Source organism: Acinonyx jubatus, chromosome F2, assembly GCF_027475565.1.
Source record: "Acinonyx jubatus isolate Ajub_Pintada_27869175 chromosome F2, VMU_Ajub_asm_v1.0, whole genome shotgun sequence".
NCBI lineage: Eukaryota > Metazoa > Chordata > Mammalia > Carnivora > Felidae > Acinonyx > Acinonyx jubatus.
Window position 1 is genome coordinate 27,435,172 of NC_069394.1, and position 22,780 is coordinate 27,457,951.

Sequence of the window (22,780 nt, forward strand, 5' to 3'; positions counted from 1 at the left end):
TTACAAAGCTGTAATCATCAAGACAGTATGGTGCTGGCACAAATAGAGGCACAGAGATCAATGGAACAGGATAGAGAACCCAGAAATAGACCCACAAATGTATGGCCAAGTAATCTTCGACAAAGCAGGAAAGAATATCCAGTGGAAAAAAAGATTCTTCAGCAAATGGCGTTGGAAAAACTGGACAGCAACATGCAGAAGAATGAAACTAGATCACTTTGTTACACCATACACAAAAGTAAATTCAAAATGAATGAAAGACCTAAATGTGAGACAGAAAACCAACAAAATCCTACAGAAGAAAACAGGCAGCAACCTCTTTGACCTTGGCCACAGTAACTTCTTACCAGACATGTCTTCAGAGGCAAGGGAAACAAAAGCAAAAAGGAACTATTGGGACATCATCAAGGTAAAGAGCTTCTGCACTGCAAAGGAAACAAACAACAAAACCAAAAGGCAACCAACAGACTAGGAGAAGATATTTGCAAATGACATATAGAATAAAGGGCTGGTATCCAAAATCTGTAAAGAATTTATCAAACTCAACACCCAAAAAACAATCCAGTGAAGAAATGGGCAGAAGACATGAATAGACACTTTTCCAGAGAAGACATCCAGATGGCTTATAGACACATGAAAAGATGCTCAACATCAGTCATCATCAGGGAAATACAAATCAAAACCACAATAAGATACCACCTCACACCTGTCAGAATGGCTAAAATTAACAAGTCAGGAAACAACAGACGTTGGCAAGGATGTAGAGAAAAGGGAAAACTTTTGCACTGTTGGTGGAAATGCAAACAGGTGCAGCCACTCTGGAAAACAGTATGGAGATTTCTCAAAAAATTAAAAACCACCACTCTACAACCCAGAAATTACACTAATAGGTATTTATCCAAAGGATACAAAAATGCTGACATGATGGGGCACATGCATCCCAATGTTTATAGCAGCACTATCAGCAATAGCCAAATTATGGAAAGAGCCCAAATGTCCATCAACTAATCAATGAATGAAAAAGCGAGTCAGACGCTTAACCTCCTGAGCCACCTAGGCACCGCTATGTGCATGCTTTCTGCCAATTAAATATGTCCATCTGTATACTTTCTTTTCCAAACATCCTTGTTCCTGATAATCTAATTTTCGTCTTTCCAGCTCCCAACAAACCTGCCATGCCATTTGACACTGCCTTCAAGTCTGTGTATGTCTGTACTTCAAGCAACTTCTCTCTGAATACAAAGTAAGTGACTGTGTTATTTAAAGATTGGCGGGGGAGGTTTTCCCTTTAGCACTCTCCTTCTAGGTTACCCTTAAGTGTAGTTATTGTGAATGTAGTATGTTTTTGCAATTTCAAACATATGGAGCCAATATATCTGTCAGCCAACTCAAGATTTTTTTTTCCTTTTCTGGTAGTTCATCTGGGATTTTAAATGAGTAAACAGATATAGGCTGAGAAAGAAATGTTGGTGATCTGAGATAGGTGATTTGGGGAGTCTGGTGTACACATTAACCCAATTTACTTGTGGCCTTTAAACATTCTCGGGACAAAACAGGTGCAACATCATTGTATAAAAGACTGTTGCTAAGCCTACTTGACCTTATGAGTGGGTAGTTCATGTTTTATATTCCACAGCCATCAAAATTTGAGGACTTTGTTGCTGGTACTTTTAATGTCATAACTAAGAATTCATTGCTAAATCACAAAAGGGCAACCAACAAATTTGGAGGGCTTAATACTCAACTTTTAATCACTATAATACATTGCGTTAATAGAATGAATGATAAAAGCCACATGTTCATTTCAATCAATACAGAAAAAACATTTGACAGAACCAGCACTGTATCATGATAAACACACCTAATAAACTGGGAATAGAAGGCAACTTTCTCCGCCTGGTAAAAATAGTTTAAGAAAAAATCTCAGCTAGTATCATGCTTAATGTTGAGAAACTGAAAATCTTCCCTCTAAGATCAAGAACAAGACAAACGGGGCACCTGGCTCAGTCAGAAGAGCATGTGACTCTGGATCTCAAGGGCATGAGTTTGAACCCCATGTTGGGCATAGAGATTATTTGAAAAAAAGAACAAGACAAAAGTGAAGTAGCTATATTAATTATAGAAAAAGAAGACTTAAGAATTAGGAAGATTACAGGGTGCCTGGGTGTCTCAGTGAGTTAAGCATCCAACTTTGGCTCAGGTCATGATCTCGCAGTTTCTGAGTTCGAGCCCCGCGTCGGACTCTGTGCTGACAGCTCAGAGCCTGGAACCTGCTTCAGATTCTGTGTCTCCCCCTCTCTCTGCCCCTCCCATGCTTATGTTCTGTCTCTCAATAATACATAAATTAAAGAAAAAGAATTAGGAAGATTACTAGGGATAAAGAGCATTGCATAATGTTAAGTTTTAATTCATTTAGGAGGTAAAAAACACCCTAAACCTTTATTCTTTTCAAAAGAGAGTATCAAAATAACATGAGATAGAAAGTGATCAAATAGTGAGACAAAATAATCAAATACACTATTATGGTGAATCATTTTGTTACTATAGTACTTTGAGAGTTTACTGAGTACCTTTTATCACTCTAAAGAAGTAATATCACAATATTATCCTTAATTCATTAAAACAGTCCTATGAGTTACATATTATTGATATATTCACTTTACAGATAAAGAGTCAGTGAAAGCTTAAGTAATATGTCCCTATCAAGTAGCTAGCAAGCCAGACAAGTTGTGTTAGCATCCGACTGCTGTGGAAGAAATTAGTTAGATAATTCCTTTGGTAAAAATAATGCAACTAAAAGACTGCCTGTCCTGAATCAGTAGCTCTATAGTTATAGAGAGGGCTTATTCAATAAATTTATAGGAAATAAAAGTAACTTGACAAGGAAGTGTTACACATATGTTAAATCTAAACACATCCCTCATGTTTTGAACATGAACAAATTTTGGAACATGGCTTGAGGTCTTTTATGTAATTCATGAAAAAGTGTTTGCTTAGCATGTGTGCATATGGGGATTCTTTCAGTTGTGGCAGGTTGACTGTTAAAGGCTCTGGCAGCATGTATAAATATTGAGCAGGTGATGGAAACACAGAGCTAAAGTGCATGGTCTGCATTGGAAATAATGTTTTGAATTTTCCCCACCTGTTACTAAATTTATGGAAGAAATTACTTTTTTCAGAAGAGAAAAATAAAATAAAAACAGAGGGCTACGGTCATCATCTTGTAGGAAAACAACACTTAACAAGGGAAGTAAGGCACGTGTAAATAGTATGGCCAAAGAAAACGGGATGGCCTGTAAGGTTGAGAATAAGCAAGCATGGAAAGACAGACTTTGAGGATGGGGCAAAAGGGCACCTATATTCAAAGCTGCAGAGATGGAGAATGCAAGAACAGAAAATTATTGTTAGCTTGGCCTTTAACACTCCCAATTGTCCAGAGTTAAGGAGAGAATGCAGACAAAGTCCTATGAGAAAGTTTAAACAATGTGTAAGCTACTCTTTTGAGAAAACAGAGTGTAAAAGGAAAGAGAAAATTCAGTAGCTGAAAGGAGGCACAGATTAGAGCAACTTCAGCCTATTTAATTTATAATGGAAGGTTTGTGATTGTTATATAACTTGTTCTATGTCCCCCTGTCTTAATTTATGTAAACACTATCAACATGGGGAGGGAAAACTTCATATTCAGTACAATACTGGCAGTATGAAAAGACTACAAATTAGCCACAGCTGAATGTTAAAGAAATATTTAACTCAGCTGACCTTTGAGAAAGAAACAAAGGAATCCTACCCTCCTTTTTTTTTTATCCCTGCCAAGTGGACTGCTGGAGCTTTTATGATACTTATGAGGCTCTTCTACCAGAAACAATGACACTGCTTAAATGACTGAATCTATTGAATGAATTCTTCAGGCTTTCTTATGTAGGCACATCAAGGGAAAGCATGTAAAATTGCATTATAGTAATACAGAATTGTAATCTTTGTAGAGCCACAAAAGAAAAGAAGATGTTTATATTACAAATTGGTTCCACCTCTTTGAGCCTTGAGAACTGGTTTAAAGTGCCTTATTTACAAACATTTCAAATTTGTATTCTTAATCTTTTAGGAATTCAGTAACTAGGAAAGTCATTAAAATCATTATATTTAGCTTCTGATGTTTGCTGTCACATTACAGTGTGTACTTTCTAAACATACCAGCATGAATTATTTATGCTCGCATATTGATATCATAGCTTTAAATAATATTTTCTTCTGAAGGTATTGTTAAATATATCTGTGCATATATTTATGCTAGACACAGAACATACTAAAGTGTCCAGTAAGAGTAATTTAAATGTTTTTCTCTATTAAGAAAAACTTCCTATGTTTCTGAGTATTTATCTAAAAGAATTGAAAGCAGGATCTCAGAGTTATTAGCATCGCCATGTTCATTGCAGTACTGTTCACAATACCCAAGATGTAGAAATTACCCAAATGTCCATCAATAGATGAATGGATTAAACATGTAATATGTATATAAAATGGAATAATATTTGGCCTTAAAAAGGAAGGAAGTTTTGCCATATGTGACAATATGGGTGAACCTTGAGGACATTGCGCTATATGAGATAAGCTAGTCACAGATGGACAAACATTGCATGATTCCATTTATATGAGGTACCTAAAATAGTCATATTTATAGAGACAGAGAGTAGAATGGTGGTTGCCGGGAGCTGGGGAGAGGGAAAAATGATAGTTGCTAATCAATCAGCAGGTATAAAATTTCCATTGTGCGAGATGAGTAAGTTCTAGACATATGCTGTACAACACTGTGCTTACAGATAACAATACTATATTGATTTCTTCAAAATCTCTTAAAATGGTGATCTTTTGTTAAGTGTTCACAATACAATAAAAATTTTAAGGGACACCTGGGTGGCTCAGTCGGTTAAGCATCTGACTCTTGATTTCAGCTTGGGTCATGATCTCAGGGTTCCTGGGGTTGAGCCCTGTGTTGGCCTCTGGGCTGAAAGTGCAGAGTCTACTTGGGATTCTCTCTCTCTCCCATCTCTCTCTGCCCCTCCCCTACTCACTCTCTTTCTCTCTTTCAAAAATAAACTTAAAAAAAATTTTAAATAGAAAGTTCCAGGGATATAATGAAAATGTTTCAAAACCCAATTTCCATTTCCAACAGAATATCTCCTTATAGTAGGCAAATTAATTTCAACCTTGCCCAAGATAGTCATTTGGTCTCCAACAGAATCACTAACCCATCTTCTCTATTTTATCATACCTTACATACCATCTTACTTTAAATAAGTAAGATTATTACTTTATTGCCCTACACATCACACAGGCATTTGGTTGTGTCATGTTAACTAAATAACCCTTAGAAGATCCCAGGTGTGGCACTTCTAATATCCTCATTTCCTGTCATTTTCTCTCAGCACTTTCATAATTTTCTGCACATAATTAATTCCCCAGTAATCTTGGTAAGAAAAGAAAAGCAAGGAAAGGAAAGGAAAGAGAAGGGAAGGGGAGGGGAGGGGAGGGGAGGGAAAGGAAAGAGAAAAGAAGAAAAAAAAAAGAAAATCCTAATGCTATATTTGTTGTTTATGATACCATCTTGTTTTCAAATGTTCCAGTTCCTAGAAACTTGATCATTAAGGTGTATTATTATTAGGTAGTTAATAAATATATTCTATTTGTCTTTTTTCCCATAACATCCAAATGTTTTTTTCCCATTATTGGTACTAACAGTGAGATATGGATATTAATAAGTATATTGATTTTAATATGAGTACATTTATTTACTCATTTATTAAATGATGAGATTTTAGGAGAATAAGAACTATAAAATCAGCATTCTCTTCCAGTGAATTAACAAATAATTATCAAACAAAATATAATCACCATGGCATATATTTTTCATTATTGTTGAATCCAATTAATGGTATCTCTTAATTTACAAATTTCCTTTGATGTAATTTGATTTAACAGATACCAATTATCTGTTTATTTGTCAAACATTTATTATGTGTAAAATAAAGTGCCAGTTACCGTGGAAAACAAAATCAATTCAAGTAAAGATGTTTTCCTCTGCCTAGTAAAGAACAGAATATTTTTACATAAGTAAGTTTTAAAGAATGCATAATTCACTAAGGAGATGTTCAGAATACAGTCAATGAAGAGCCAGAGGAATATATAACTTTATCTCCCCAAAAGAGCTCTTGACAGTGTAGCCAGTGAACTCCACATTGCTAAATCCCTAGCCAATTCCTATTTCTCTTCATCATAAATTCAACAGTAGCATCTGGCATCTTCAAGAACTTCTGTGCCACTTTACTGTCTTCATTCTCCTTCTAATATTCTGGCAGCTCCTTCTCAATCTCCTTTGCTGTTTCTTCTTCATCTTCACAAACTCTGCATTATAATTTCCTAAGCCTTGTCCTACAATGCCTTTTCCACTGCATCTATTGTCTTTAAGACTATGCATGTGTTGAGCATTTCCAAAGTTATAACTCTAGGCAGAACATCTTGCCTGAAGTCTAGTTCTGTGTATTCAACTACCTTCTACTTATTTCTACGTATGTATCTACAGGCATCTCAAATTTAGCATGTACAGAACTGCTCTTATGATTTTATCCAGCTCCCCAAAATGGTTCCTCTTTCAGTTTTTCAAATCATATTAGTAAATGCTAATTCCCTTCCTCTAGGTGCTCAGAACCACAACTTAAGGAGCATCTTTGATCTTGATTGCTCTTTGTTCCCAACCATATTCAATCCAGTTGGCATTCATTCAAAATATGTTTAAAAAAATTATCCTGTCCTTTCACCATGTTTATTGTTATGCCTTAATCTAAGCTACCATCAGTTCTCAATGAAATTACTGCAATGACCTTTTTTATGAAAATAAAACAAAATACTTAGCCAGTGAATGAGATAAAAAAATAAACTAAATGTGTAAATTTGAAAGAAAAACAATAAATAAAATAGTTTTCATTTAAATTGATATGTCCATGTTGTATTCAATCTTAAGGAATTTGCTAAACTTCTTTTCTTCCCAAACTAAAACAAAAATCTAGAGCTAGTAAGTAAAGTCAGTAGGGTTACAGCATATGCTGTTAATGTGCATAAGCAATTGCATGTTTGTATTCTTACAAGAAAGAGTCCATCACTTAAAAAAGCAATTCAGTTTGCAGTAATATCAAGAATTATAATATACTTTGAAATAACTTGAAAAATGACATATAGCACTGCAAAGTACATACAACACAATGCTGAGAGATATTGAAGAAGATGCAAATGCTTGGAGAAATTATACCATGTGCATGGATCAGAGGTCACAATAATTTTAAGGTGGCAATTCTTTTAAATATATGTGGAGATTTAATGCTTTTACTATTAAAATCATAGCAGACTTTTTTGTAGAAACTGAGAAACTGATTTTCAAATTCAAAGTACTTAGAATAATTGACAACAGTCTTGAAAAGAATTTACAATATCTGGCTTCAAAACCTTCAATGAAAATAAATAATCAAGACATTATGATGCTGGCATTAGGATAGATATATAGAACAAAGGAAGAGATTAATAGTCCAGAAATAAGACCATGAAAAGATGCTCAACATCATTAATTGTTCGGAAAATGCAAAATAAAGACACAATCCGATATACCTGCATACCCAATAGAATGGCTAACATTAAAAATAATGACAAAATCAAGTATTATCAAGTATTGGAGAGGATGATTAGAAACTGAAACTCTCATACATTGCTGGTGGGAATGTAAAATAATGCAGACATTACTGCAAACACTGTGGTAAAGCTTATTTCCGTGATAAGAAAAAAAAGTTGAAAATCACTTATTTATAAGAAGGATAGTAGGAGAGCAGTGCAGTTACTCTCTTTCCTAAGATATGCTGACTTTTCAACTCTCTATCATACTACAATCTATGGACCTTTAACATGTTGATATTCCACAGAGCATCACATGATTTTACTGTACCAATAATAGCATGTTAATCAGAACTGATTAACCAAAAGTGAACAATTATAATGCATGTCCTAGTAAGTCCCATATCTCAAGGACATGATAATAAACTCTGCAAAAAGAGGCCTTCCCTATTTGTGGTATTTCAGGAGTTCAATGATCTAAATCATATTGAAATATTTCTTCTACAATGGAAAAGAAAATGAACAAGGTATTTCACTTTATACTCTCTACTACTGAGAAAGACACCTAGTGTTGTCTTTCCCAGTTAAGGCATCTCTGTACACATTCTCTGCAACCTTAGTTTAGCTTTAATTGACATTTATTAACGCTGTTTATTCTCTCAACCACTGCCCATTTCTTGCTAAAAATGGTAATTTAAATAAATACAAAATTCACCTTTTTTTCCCCATATAAGATCACAAAAATCTGAGAAAAAATAAACAGTGTAAATTGTAACCTCTACTCTCCAAATTTCACAATCTCAGAAGTATAAGTCTAAATTGAAACAATGACAGAAATTCAACTAATACCTAGTATAATAGCTAACTTCTTATTACATATAGTTATTATAACATTAGATAGTGTTGTATATAATGTGCCATTACGCTAACTAACTCCTTATTATAATATGCTCATTTACTGGGTTTCTACACTCCACCATATGAATATCATGAATAGAACAATTAGAGCCATATCACGTTATTAAAGTACATATGCAGTTTAAAAATACATAAATTTCTAAAATAATACTTTTATTGTTCCTTATTATATTTTAAGACATTTTGAAACATAGCTAAAAGTAGAATTTTTTTAATGTTTATTTATTTATTTGTGAGAGAGAGAGCATGCACAAATGGGGGGGAGGGGCAGAGAAAGAGAGGGGGGAAAGAGAGAATCCCAAGCAGGCTTCACACTGTCAGCATGGAGCCTGACATGGAGCTGGAACTCACAAACCTCGTGACCATGACCTGAGCCGAAGTCAGACGCTTAACTGACTAAGTCACCCAGACGCCCCACGTAAAGTATAATTCCATTCCTTTCTATGGGTCTTGCAAAGTCTGGGCTTTTCAAAATCTATGTTCCTTTGGATTTATGCATTTTAGAAATATGTGTCCCTAGAAGACATGAGTCCATGCCGACTTTTCCAGCAGTTGTCAACTTTTACTGAAAGTTTGGGAAAAATACATTTCTAATATTAAAAATTCACATATATTATTTAAGGTAATTACATCAATGTTAAAATAAAATATGCAACTTCAAATATATTTTACACTTACCGATATTACTTTGAGCCACAGCTCCAGACCCCAGAGGAACAAGTTCACTCTCCTCATTATACATCTAAAATCAAAGTTTCTGAAGCAAATTTTAGATAAGTCTCTAGTAGGTATAAAAATTCAGTACTTCATATGCTATTTCTCCTTTTTGGTGGTGGGGGGGAAGTATTATAGTGTGACTCCATAAGTTTATGATGTCTGTTTATTACCTGAACCTATATACCACATCCAATTTTTAAAAAAGTAAATTTCCATAAAGTTAATACCTGTGAGGGCAGTTTTTGAAGTGCCCCTTTGTGTTCATGCCCCATGTGTGATCCCCTCCTCTTGAGTATGGGGATTAGTATGAATCTTCTGAAGACAGAATAGAGCAAAAGTAACGGGAGTATACATACATTTGTTTGTGTCTGTATATGTGTGTGTAAAGCAGAGTTAGCATGAACAAATGTTGAGAGGTTGTAGGGTCATGGTCGTAGTAATAAAAGCTGAAAAAGTTATATGCATTTTATACAAAAACCTGGATTGTACAAGCTTCTATTTTCAAAATTTTTCTTTTTGAAATGTTGGTGCATATGCATTACTACATCTCTTAGGTAATTTTCAAACATTTCCCTTTCATTGTTCTATAAATCTTCTCTTGCCAAAGGGATCAATTGGGATTAGAGGTTTATCCCATGGCTAAGATACAAAGCAAAAAGGCAGAGAGTAATCTTACCTTTCAGGCAAATACACTTCAGCAAAAACAGCAGCAGGTGTCTCTCCTTTGTAAGTTTTTCTCCACTTGAATATGGTTCTAGTATTTAAAGGAACAGTGTTTTATGTTTTAACACAGCCCTAATGCGAGCTAACTACCTATCATATGCTGTTACAAAGAAATATTGATCCATCTTCCTGTTGTAGAAAAAGTGGCTATTTCAGACATATTGAGAGATAAGTGGATTTCCAGCTTGTTGCCTTTCTAAGGTATTTAAATGGTGGCTTTTGCTATAAAATAGAATAACAATAATGTTTTATTTATTATTTGCTCAGTCATAATTTATCACTGCAGTATTATCAGTTTTCCTTTTTAATATAAAAGCTGTTAAATACCTAGTTATTTAATTGTTCAAAAACAGATTGATAAAGGCATAAGGACACTTTTGCAATCAATTAAATGGTTTGAGAAAGGAATGTTCTTACACAGTGATTGAACAGCAGACTTAGGTTTTCTATTTGAGCTTTTATAGGTACATATTAATTTTATTATGAGCCTGTCATAAGTGGACATTATAATACTCACTGAATTTACAAACTCTAATTATATAACCCAATAATAAGACTCAGTAAACCCTCTTTTAAATGTATGTTAATATGCTTAAAATCACATACTGTCATTTAATAATGTCAAAGGTTTAACAAAATACATTATTAAAATTCACAGCATTAAATGTGTTTTTAGTTATTCAAAGCCTATTTTGATTCTGATGTGAGAAAGTCAAAGTAGTGACAATCGTAGGCAAAATGTATATTAAGCTAAATCTTTACTGATTAGTTTTTTAATGTAATTCCCTGTAATAATCCAGGCTTTCTTAAAGATTTAGCATGACATATGCCACAACATTACTCCGGATATATTGTTCTAGACTGTGTTCAGGATTTTATTTCTATCATCCCCACCATCAAATTTCACATTCATTCTGAATCTGCTTAGCTGCCCATGATCTCCAGAGCCTATAGATGCTAACTAAATATATTGGAGTATGCATTATTTTAATTCAAAGTGATATACCTCTGCTATGGAAGAATATTTACGTCCCCAGATAATTAATATATTTTCATTAATAACTCAAAATATTAAATAAGTCATATTTTCTCTAAAAATAGCAGTATCAAAAATTTATTAAGTTCCTTACATCTTACAATAGTTTCACATAAATTATTCCCTTTAATTCTTAGAGAGACTCTTTGAAGTAGGTAGAGACAATAGCATCCTATTTTTATAAATGACGAAAGTGTGTGCAGAGAGCTTTATTGACTTGCTAAGGTTCATAATCCAGTGAGTAAAAAAATCTAGAATTCACATATGGGTTTTCTGATTGTTTGCCCAGTGTGCTTTTTAACTGCAGCCTGGAATCATTCATTGAAATAACAGTATGTTGTTAACGTTTAAGATTAAATTGTGCATGAGAAGTAAAAATTAGCAGAAAGGATGAGGCTGACAGTTTGAAAAGTAAAATATTTCTGATTTCTAATGTAGTGAAGATGGCATACTACAAAAGTGACATTACTAATTGATATAATATCTAATATTTACGTTTATGTATCCTGAGTATGCACTTTGTGTGTTATGGTTCCAAAACTTCCTGAGAACGAAATTTAAACCTAACAGAATATTTTCATGTTTTATAACACTGTTGAAGATACTTTCAGTTTGCTCTCCAAAACCTTTTTCAGTTCCTTTGTCTAACTTCCTTCAATACAAACTGGAAGGCCAAAAGCCTTCCATTTCTCAGTTTTCCTTGCTTTGCAATCCATGAGAAGTGACTGGAAGCTGGTTAGGAATAGTACAGAGAGCTTTTAATGCCCTTATTGCCCTTATAAAAAGAGACAAAGGTAACTGAAGGAGCTCTTCCCAGTTTTTCCATGTTCCTTTCTTGAAGGTGAATGGGGTGGGGTATCTGGGACTGCAGTAGTCACTCTGGCAACTATGGGAAAAATACTAAAAGAATTATGTACATCAGCTTTGATATCATTGAACCATGAAACCAACACAGGCAGTACTATATACTGTTGGACTACTTATTACATTAGAAAATTAAATCCTGTATCTGTAATAAATTTTGGGTTTTCTATGTCAATTGTACCTCAGTAAAACTAGGGAAAAAATTTGGATTTTTATTTACTTACCAGAACACGTACTCTTAATTCTTACAACTGTTCTTTGATTTTTCACTTGAAAAGTAGTAAATATAATTACACACTTTGAAGGGAAATAAATGTCATGTGTGAGCTATTATATCATTATCAAATGTGAACATAAATATCACTGAAATCAATATTTTGGTAAGTGATTTGCGTGTTCAATTTGAATGGGGCCATACATGTCATCAGATTCCCTCCCCCCTTTTGATTTTGTTGACTGAAGGATCACGCAACTAGCAGATTGATGTGAGCAAACTACTTTGGGTAGTAACTGGGAGAAATTCATGATATCTCATTATGACCCTGTGGCAAATAGATGCATAGGCAAACTGCATACTTCTCTTTCATAATCATAATGATGGAAGTAGAACAATTACTTGATTATTAGAATATAGCTTGATAATTATAAATATGCCTTATTAAAATATACATAGGAACTTACTTTTAGAAGGACAAAAATGATGTAGAAATTCAATATATTTCGTGAATGGGTTTTCTACTTTTCAAAAGATCTCCTTCCCTGGGCAATAGCTGATACTCTATGACTTGGTTTCAATTACTTGCTTTATACTTGGAGATTCCAATAGGTAGATTTGTAGTTCCGAATCATATACCTAACCACTTGGTACATGTCTTCCAACTAAACTTCCCTCAAAGCCTGCTTTATAATCATGTCTCACAAAATTCTTTCTCCTGCTCTCTCTACCACCTTATAAGGCACTTTACCTCTACACCAGTCACCGTTTAACCCAGCTCCAGTCATTTTCATTATATTTCCAAAGTGTGTCTTAACACCCTAATCTTTCACTCATTCCCACTGATATTTTAGTCCATTATCCTACCTAGACCACTAAAATAGTAGCAGCAGAATAAATTTCCCTACTTGCATTTTATATACTTGCATTTTATCTTTCCATTTTATATACTGCCTCCTCCTGTCTCTTTAATGATTCTTTTTTTTTTCCTTTTGGTTAAAAACATTTTAGTAGCTTCCTTTGGCAAGCAAACCCCTTACAACCAACAAAGGCATTTACAATATGACACTATTGATATTCAGCCTTGCATCCTATTCTTCCCTGAACAAAACTACTCTTTGCACAGAAAACACTACATGTCCTTCGATGAAAACAATGATCTTTTCTGCCTTTCGTGAGTTGCTCTTATTTAAGTATCCTTCAGTTTGCTTCTACCTGTTATGTCCCATTCATCATGTAAGACATAGGCTAAAGTGTGACATCTACTGATACAACTTCCTGATTTGATAAGGTACAAACTGCCACATAAGATTCTGCCATATTGCCTTCAGAAGAAATGCCTGAGTGAGCTTGCTGCAAAGGACAGAAGGCAAGAATTACTGTGTTATGTCTGAATGTATTTTATTGTGAACTTTTGATGTAATGATTTCCTCTGCCCTCATAAAAATCTGAGCATATTTGTAACTTGCTACTCCATATATTATATATTAATTATTATGCTTCTCACCTCTGAGAGTCTCTTTGAGAAAGGAACAGTCTCTTATACTTTAAGTACTTTATGCAGTGTCTGACAAAATGTAGATCCATAGTCTATGTATTAAACGACAGTCTCCCTCTCCTTTGGAAATAAATAAACATTAAAAAAATTTTTTTAAAAAGCGGGCACCTGGGTGGCTCAGTCGGTTGAGTGTCCAACTTAGGCTCAGGCCATGATCTCACGGTTTGTGGGTTCAAGCCCTGTGTCAGGCTCTGTGCTGGCAGCTCAGAGCCTGGAGCCTGCTTTGTCTTCTGTCTCTCTCTCTCTCTCTCTCTCTCTCTGCCCCTCCTCCACTCACGCTCTGTCTCTCTGTCCTTCGAAAATAAGTAAACATTAAAAAAAATTTTTTAAATGACCAAAAAAGGTACATAGGACTAACATTGAGATAAAATAGTTGATATTGTGACTATATATCTCACTAAGCAATTCTTGTTGTTTTAACTTTACTACAGTTAAGCCTATTGAGGATAAAAACACAGGATAAAAAGCATTTCAAGAGTTATTTATGATATATCATTTAGATGGTTATTTTCTCCCAACACTGACTTAATTTATAATGATAACATTATCTTTTTAACAGAAAACAATAAAAATATATACTGGAGTGCTACCTGGCACTAAACTTAATGATGTGGAGTATATAGCAATGAAAAAATTACATTTCCAGACATCAGTTGTACTTCTACAGATATACACATAATAGAACTTTATTGAAAATATATATTTCTCCTAAACTATTTGTCTTCAAACTTTAGTATATATCATTTTTTTTTAATTTTTTTCAACTTTTTTTATTTATTTTTGGGACAGAGAGAGACAGAGCATGAACGGGGGAGGGGCAGAGAGAGAGGGAGACACAGAATCGGAAACAGGCTCCAGGCTCTGAGCCATCAGCCCAGAGCCCGATGCGGGGCTCGAACTCACGGACCGTGAGATCGTGACCTGGCTGAAGTCGGATGCTTAACCTACTGCGCCACCCAGGCGCCCCAATAGTATATATCATTTTAAAAAGACAAACACATAATTTTGAGAAAAGATGGATCTGACTAGAAAGATATGGAAAGAAATGATGTATGCTTCATGATGCCTGGAAAATGAGAATTTGAACATTTGCTTTGCCTTAATGGGAAGTCACATGGGAGCACCACAAATTCTGGATTTTTGGTTTTAAATAATTTGGGTCAATTCTTGGCTTCCAGCATCTAGTGGTACACAGAAAAAATTCTGGATACACTATGAGTTTGGTTTCCTTTGAAGGTATGTTATGTTTTGTTTGAGGGTTTTTTGTTTTGTTTTGTTTTGCTTAATGATTTTTGTTTGGTGAGTTGGTTTTGGTTCTTTGGCTATATGCTTGGTATGATTTTTTTTTTATCACAGTTATTTTAAACCTTTGCCTGTGGTTATTGGACACTTTTCATGAACTTGACATATATTTTCCTGGTAATTAAACTCTTTTGATGAGCTTAATATATATTGTACTGGACTCTTTAACCTCTAGAACAGCATTTTTTAAGAATCTGACTGCCTGTTTTGAAGACCAGTATATTTGGGGATTTAACAGATTTTATGCAAAAAAAAATTCTGTGACCAAATATATTTTAGGAAACTTGGGTTATAAAAATAAATGAATTTACTATGGAATTATAAATATGTAAAGTCCTATATAGTTCTTGAATTTTTCTAGAACATATACTGTGAAGAATTTTCAACCTTATTTGAATATTACTTTTTTTAAAATTTTCCTCATGAACTCTTTCAGCTTTCATTTATAATTTTGGAAGAGGTTATCTATGTTTAGCTGCATTTTAAAGTTCATTTTCATTTAATTTTTTGTTGTTCAGGTTTTTTTTTTTCCCTAGCTTCCTTATTAGGAGCTCTTTCATTTGGCTCCTGTCCATCATTGTTTTTTCATTTGAACACTTCCTTGCTTTCTGACATTACAAAATGTTCCAGCCTCATCTTGTGTATTTCTGGCGTCTGTCCTAAGATCAAACTTTTCTCTAAGTTTTCCTGGTTGCTTTTAGAGTAGCATGGTGCTTGAAACCAAGATCTGAAAACCAGGTTTACCTTTTGCTTCTGGGATGTTCCTGTTTCTAGGCCCTTTTAGCTGACAGAGCAGATATATGTGTGTATACTAACCCACCTTCAAATACATATCCATAAAAATTTTTATATGTAATCACTGTATCATTATTAAGCTAAACATGAGTTTATATTGATGTCTCAAACTCTGATCCATTACCAGGTGGATCATTCTAGACTCTTCCCTTTGCTTACCTATAACCTCACAATCCAAATTTGAGAAACCTTGCTCCCATCATCCACTATCCCTTCCTTAATTGCTCATTTTAAGTATACATGTATGGGTCCAGACTTGACAATTCATATTCCACCAAGAAACAACTTTATCAGCTAGAGAATGGTGCCAATGATAGTTCTCTGTACCTTTATTCTTTCATATGCCATTCATCTGCAAAGTTAGTTTGGTTATCACTTCCTCCCTCAGAGACACACACACTTCAATGAAGTTTTCCCTTACATTTGTCATTCATTAAAATAATTTTGTCACATTTTGCATTCTATCCTGGGATCTGTCAAAGTCCTAAGAAAGTATTTATTTTAATTTGCATATCTTAGTTTTCAGTATTTCTGTTGTAGTTCACAATGGTGTTATAAATTCCTGTTAGTATTGACAAGTGCGTACAATCATTACAGCTTCATACGGAGTAGTTTCATGACCTTCTAACATCTCTTGTGCTTTATCTAATCCCCCTCTTGTTTGGAATGCTGACAATCATTGATCTCTTTCTACTTCTATAGTTTTATTTTACAGAATTCCATACATATTTTCCATATGCAACCTTCTCAGAGAGGCTTCTTTCACCTACCTATATGCATTTAGGACTCATCCATATCTTTGTATGGATTGAGAATGCATACCTTTTTATCCTTGTATAGTAAGTACGCCTTTGTATGGATGTAACAATGTTTTTATATGCATTCACTTATTGGAGGATATCTTGCTCACTTCCAGTTTGGGGTGATTATGAAAAAAACTACCAAAAATAGTTATGTGCAGGTTTTTGTATGAACATATGGTTTCAAAAGTTGGCTAAATCTTTTGATTCCTAAGAGTACAGTTGTTAGATCTTTTGATAAAATTATGTTCAGCTATGGAAGACACCACCAAACTGTCTTCCAAAGAGGTTATACCTTGAATAAGAGTTCCTGTGGCTGTTCATCCTCACCAGCATTTGGTATTGTCAGTTTATTAGTCAGTTTATTAATAATCAGTTATTAATAAAAATATTGTTGTAACAATTATGTAGAGGTGTTTCATTTTTATCTGTTTTTTATTTTATTTTTTAATAAACATTTTTTTAATTTAAAAATTCTTAATGTTTATTTATTTTTGAGAGTCTAAGGCAGAGCATGAGCAAGGGAGGGGAAGAGAGAGAGGGAGACGCAGAATCTGAAGCAGGCTCCAGGCTCTGAGCTGTCAGCACAGAGCCTGACGAAGGGCTCAAATTCACAAACCGTGAGATCATGACCTGAGCCGAAGTCAGATGCTCAACTGACTGAGCTACCCAGGTGACCCTGTTTCTTTTTGAGCTTGCATCCCTAGTGACAAATGGTGTTGAGCATACTTTTATAAGTTTGTTTGCCATATGTAAATGTTTTCTGATGAGGTGTCTGACCATATGTTAGTGAATTTTTAACTTGGTTTATTGTCTTATAATTGAATATTAAGAGCTCTTTGTATATTTTGGATACAAGTCTTTTATCAAATAAGCATTTTGCAAATATTTTTTCTCCATTTAGGACTTGTTTTATCATTCTCTTAACAGTGTTTCTCACAGAGGAGAACCATTACATTTTGATGAAATCTAGCTTATCAACTGTTTTCTTTCATGAATTTTTTGGTGTTATATCTTAAAATTTATTACCACACCCAAAGTACATAGATATTCTCCTATGTTTTATTCTAGATGTTTTATAGTTTTGCATTTATGTGTTCGTATTCCATTGTGAATTACATTTGATGTACATAGTAAGTTCTGTGTAGCACCAAATTTTTGCATATGGGTGTCTAATTATTTCAGCACCATTTTTTGAATACACTCTCCTTTCTTCATTGAGAGTTATAGTAATTGTAATATAACAGTTCTCTCATTGATAGATTGAATGAATGTAAGGCGTACAATATTAATATTCATTTAACTGGGCTTGTTGTTAATGCTGTTTTTAATAAGATAATCATAATAAATGCCTCAGTGGGAAAACATTTAGGAAAAAGTCAATCATGAGTGACTCAAGTGACTTCATAGATATCCTATTTGGTGGAGCTTTACAAATTAAGTAGAATTGGAGGTGCCTGGGTGGCTCAGTCGGTTAAGCGTCTGACTTTGGCTCAGGTCATGATCTGACAGTTCTTGAGTTCAAGCCCCACGTCAGGCTGTGTGCTGACAGCTCAGAACCTGGAGCCTGTTTCGGATTCTGTCTCCCTCTCTCTCTGCCCTTCCCCCACTTGTGCTCCTTCTCTCTCGCGCTCTCTCTCTCAAAATAAATAAAACATTAAAAAATTTAAAAAAAATTAAATTGAATTGAACAACAATTGGAACTCAAGGAGTAGATATTAAATTTTCAATATTAGTGTTCTTGTATTTCAAAATTTTCCTTTTGTCTCTTGCCTTTTGATGATTAATTTATTAATTAGAAATTACATGGAATATTTTTTAACTGAGGGAACTTATAGTCTCCTTTTGTATGTGAGTATATTTAGATAGAGGTAAGGTTCTTAGGGGTATGATATGGAAACTAGCTGAAGTCAAACATTAGAGAAGATACCTAACACCAAAGACTCACAGTATTTTTGACCCAGATCATAGCTTTCAAGAACTAATGTATATCTTGGGGCGGCTGGATGACTCAGTCCTTGATTTTGGCTCAGGTCATGATCTCTAATTTGTAAGTTTGAGCCCCACACTGGGCCCTATACTGACAGTGCAGAAGCTGCTTGGGATTCTCTCTCTCCCTCTGTCCTTCTCTTAGAGAGACAGAGAGAGAGAGAGAGAGAGAGAGAGAGAGAGAGCAAGCAGGGCAGAGACAGAGAGAGAGGGAGACACAGAATCCAGAGCAGGCTTCAGGCTCCGAGCTGTCAGCATGGAGCCAACATGGGGCTTGAACTCAAGAATCGTGAGATCGTGACCTGAGCCGAAGTTGGACACTTTAACCAACTGAGCCACACAGGCGCCCCAGAAATAAACATTTTTTTAAAAGAATTTATGTAAATCTCAAAAAAAAAAAAGACTGTATATTCTTGTCAGCAGTTGTTTAGCAGTCCTATTCCTAGTTGGGATAAGATGTCATAGTTCTTGCAGCTTTAAGGTAGAAAATTAACTGAAAAGTAGTTTTAATGTTGAAACACATATCATTATTTATACATTTTCTGTCAATATTAATTTAGTGCTATTTTTAACATGATCATGTGTAGTTCCCACGTTTTCTTAAATGACCTTCTGTGAGCACTTTAAATTGGCTTCTGCATGGAGTCAGTGCTATTGAAATGACTGGGTGTCTGTCTGACTTGTGTTGTCTAACATTATTAAATACCCACATTTTACTAGTTCCTGAAAATTATAGATAAAGGGACAAAATGTGAATTACATCACTAAACAGTTTATCATATAGGAGTGGATTAAGACCTCAATATAAAAAAGCAGAAGTATTATGAAAGCTGAGAGGCCAGAAGGGTGAATTCTAATTTGATTAGATTCAGAAGTCTATTTCCTTGTTTTAAAATAACCTATTTGTTCCCTAAGTATAAAAATAACACTGAAAAGACAAAATAATAAGCACTAAATTTACATATTTTCAAGAAGTTGAACAGAAGAAATGAGATAATATTATTGAAAATCTCACAACACAATGACAAAACACAATTTATATACCAATGAAATATATATGTCTGCATACATACATGCAGTAACATATGCAAACATACATACTTATGCTTATTGGAAATATATACACAACATCAGTTGTGTTTACATATATGCATGTAAGTGCATATTGTGCATGTATATAGGTATATACATACATATGTAACATATATAAACACACGCATGTGCTTTTACCTAATTGAATTTTACACACACACACACAAATGCACACACACACATCAGGTGTGCTATTTTTCTACTAACATTGCATAAAAAATTACTATACTGGGACAGTTCTTCCTACAAGGTGTTCTCTTTCTATGACAGACTAGATGTGCTGAAATCCTCCTGTCATATGGATGAATACCAAATATAACAATATTAGATATTCAAAAACTCTGTAGTTTAAAATGAAAAGATAAATTTGAAAGTGAGTAAGGTAGCTCCTTTACCATGAGAGAAAAACACAAACTTTGAAGTATCTGGCTCTCCTATGATAATTACTAATACAAACAGACTAAGTGTGTTAGATTTAAAGACAGGATGGCAAGGGATGCAATATGGCAGTGGGTAAGGGGGCCTTGGACCCATGCAGAATGAAAAAATAGCCCTGCTTAAATGTCTCAAAGGAAGTGTATAGTATATATTAAATCTTGCCCAGAATAGACAAAAGTCCAGGAGACTTTGAGGTGACTGGTTAGTTTTATGTAGGTGTGAACCTGAACTGACACTATTTGTATGATCAAACCCAGGATACTGTATTAATATCAATTTAAAGTAGACCACAGACTTCTGAAAAGAACAAATAGAAAACTTACTGGGAGGGATAAAAATGAATCATATCTTTAACTGAGATCTGCAAGAATCTTTAAAAGCGGATTTTAAACAAATAGGAGTTCAAAGATAGTAAAATCTCTCCGCAAATTGATTTTTGGCACTGGAACATGATGTCACAACAGTAGTGGCACCCAGGGTGAAAGCTCTAACTAATCAGAATATACTTTGATTCCTCTCTCTTCAATGCTAGTCTATTCAGCATCAGTCAATTATGCTTCAAGAGATGATTTGTTGGGGTGCCTAGGTGACTCAGTCTGTTGGTTAAGCGTCCGACTTAGCTAAGATCATGATCTCACAGTTTATGGGTCTGAGCTCCACATGGGGCTCTGCACTGACAGCTCAGAGCCTGGAGCCTGCTTTGAATTCTGTGACTCCCTCTCTCTCTGCCCCTTCCCCTGCTTGACTCTGTCTCTCTCTCAAAGATAAATAATAAACATTAAAGAGAGAGAGAGAGAGAGAGAGAGAGAGAGAGAGAATTTGTTAATGAAACTCCTTTGAGGATCTTTATTTATTCCCCAACCAGTCTCTTTGTCTGCATTTGGTAGTCTTCTAGTGCTTCACTACATTCTCTCACCTCTACTATTTTTTACAAAATTTGTCAGTTCTCTAGTTATGGGGATGGCATTCTTACACAGTGTTTACTGGTGTTTCCCCTGCACATATTGTTTATTATAATGGCATTTGATTAAGAGGTTCATTCAGTCTACAAATAATTAAATTCAAGTGCAAACTAAATTAAATAAATGATAATTTATGTTCTGATGCACTGGAGATTTAAAAGTAAGTGAACTTCAAATATAATAGGATTAGCAGTAGTTTAATACAGGTACTGAAGGGCCCAGATTCTTTTCTTCCTTCCAGGTGCCCCTCTACATTGATTGTTAAAGAGCTTGGATACATATATATGAATATGCATACTATTAGCATGAATCTTCATGTGTCGTAGTGATGGGGGGCCTATTTCTTTTATTTACAAAAGGAAAATTTTGATAAAAGATTATGAAAATATTGCCTGTGAATCAAATAATCAATTATTTGATGAGTTAATCAGTAGGTGCTAAATCACCAGTTAGGATCAAGTACTATACACTGAGATAAAAAGAAAGAATATGGTCATTATCATAAGAAACTTATATTCTAGATAAGATTAAAAATAATTTTAATAAGAAAGGATATTTGCTGAGGATCCCAAACTAAAGAAGGACAGTCAAGGAAGATATCTTGGTAATTAATCACGTAACTAGAGAATTAAAACGAGTCGTAGTTTTCCTAGAGGCCAAGAAAGACAAAGTTATTCCAGGAAGATACACCAGTAACAGTAGGCACAGTCAGCACACCACTTGCTGAGATATATAATAATTAAGACATTTTTGTTGTTGTTGTTCTAGAACCTTGTAAGTTTTTGCTTGTTTGCTTGCTTTTGTTGTTGGAGGTGGGAGGTCTATTGTGTGATGTGGAGAATTGTTAAGATGAAAGAGAAAGACACAAATTGTTTTATGTGATGGAAAGGAATTAAGAGTTTATACTGTAAGTTCAGAGTCACTGAAAATATCTGTGTCAGATGTCCAAATCTTTGTGCCATAAAGATCACTCTGGTGGGAGTGTTGAGGATGAACTAGAGAGGGATTAGCATAGAGGAGCCAATTTCCTGGTAGTCTGCTGTATAGGTGTGGGAGCTGTAAATGAATCCTGGCAAGGGATGAGGAAAGTTTGCAATTTCAGTGTAAGTGGGAGTAGAGAGGAAGAGGCTTATGGAAGATGATTAGAAGATAGAATAAAGAGAGTGATTGGATGTTTAGAGTGGGTGAATGTTTCAGGAATATTGTCAATTATCTGGCCCTTAGACTTTTAGCAGTACTCCAAATAATCTCTGATGAACCATGTTCACATGAAATGGGGGAGAAGGTTCAAACAACATTGTATTTTGCCCTCTGAAACTACCGTAGGAATTCTTTTTAGAAAATTATATAGGGCAGGGTAAGTAAAAGTCACAAACAATTATGAATACCTTTTTCTACATCTAGGTATTTTCTAACTTTAGGACCGTCCATAAAACTAGGATATAGGTATTCTTGTTTTATAATTAGAAAGATAATATATCATGTAGCTATTCATTTTTAAGAAACCATTTCCAAACTCAGAGTAATATCACAACAGTAATACAAAAATAGTTTATAATTATAGTTCATTTTTCACCAGGGGCTACTAATCTCCGTGGGGCTTACTTAGCTTATCTAGTTGCCTGAGGTACCTGGGCAACTAAGCTCGGTATCCATGTCTGTCATCTTTTTCTTGAGACAATAAGTTAGATTGGGGCATGCCCTTCTCTAGGAGATGGC

General features: G+C 34.5%; 1 long non-coding RNA gene across 1 annotated transcript in view; it reads left to right on the top strand.

Moving 5' to 3' along the window:
- The first annotated feature begins 1,157 nt into the window (after nt 1-1,157).
- The window catches only part of LOC128312843 (uncharacterized), a 161,431-nt gene continuing 139,808 nt past the window's right edge, over nt 1,158-22,780 (top strand). The window contains exon 1 of the long non-coding RNA XR_008292660.1: nt 1,158-1,243. This is a non-coding gene — a long non-coding RNA (uncharacterized LOC128312843). The remainder of the gene's footprint in view (nt 1,244-22,780) is intronic.